Source organism: Mandrillus leucophaeus, unplaced genomic scaffold (genome assembly GCF_000951045.1).
Source record: "Mandrillus leucophaeus isolate KB7577 unplaced genomic scaffold, Mleu.le_1.0 Scaffold22, whole genome shotgun sequence".
In the NCBI taxonomy this organism is placed as follows: Eukaryota; Metazoa; Chordata; class Mammalia; order Primates; family Cercopithecidae; genus Mandrillus; species Mandrillus leucophaeus.
The window spans coordinates 114,305-115,097 of NW_012102254.1; the positions used below are offsets into that span (position 1 = coordinate 114,305).

The 793-nt window shown below is 58.4% G+C and overlaps 1 protein-coding gene across 1 annotated transcript in view; it reads right to left on the reverse strand.

The window, feature by feature from the left end:
• Window positions 1-793, reverse strand: part of LOC105540470 (RNA-binding protein 6-like) — a gene marked incomplete at its 3' end in the record, with an annotated part of 110,930 nt that extends 110,137 nt beyond the window's left edge. The window contains exon 1 of the mRNA XM_011981134.1: window positions 740-793. The remainder of the gene's footprint in view (window positions 1-739) is intronic.

A 793-nucleotide genomic window follows, 5' to 3' on the forward strand; every position in this document is an offset into this window, starting at 1 on the left:
CTTCACAGGCAAACCTGGAATATGCAAAAAATACAATTATGCTCACGGTTTATGTACCCTACAAAACAGAGCCCTTCCTTTAAAAAAAAAAAAAAAAGCATTCCCAAAGTTGAACCCATTAGTCTAACGTCAATTCTAAACTAAAGAGAAAAACACGTATTTACACCGCTAATGGAATCTAAAGCGTGAATACGAGAAGACATCCTTCTCCTTCATTGCCTAACGGGCGCAGAATCCACCAGACCACTCCCCCGCCTCCAGGTTCTACCGCGCCGCCGACCGGGCTCGGAGCTCTTGTGCCCTCCGATGCGGTGGAGCCTCCCTTGTGTCTGTCCAAGTCTGACGACGAGACTACGCGCTAAGCACAAGAACTCCCTTCCTAGTGATGCCTCAGAATTGGATCTGAAACAGGAAAACCGCAAGAAGAGCCCGCTTACAGCTCCGAAGTCTACGAGTACAGAGCCGCAACCACGCGCCGGCCCCAGCCTCACAGCTGGCCGCTCCGCGGCGGGACCGGTAATCTACCGCCGCGCCGGGCCCCGCCCCGGGCCCGCCACAGGCGGCGCCTCCCTCACCTCACCGTAGCTTGGTCTTCTTCCCGAGCGAGGCCGCAGCTGCCCCGAGACACCGAAGCCACAGCTTTCAGGCCGCGCAGGCCTGCAACGTCTAGAGTGGGCCCGTCTGCAGGCTCTTCCCCCGCAGGTTCTGGCACGCCCTCTCTCCAGTCCCGGGCCCCTACCAAGGCGGCGAAGCCTCCACTGCCCGCTCCTCCTTCTCCTCAGCCTCCGCCACC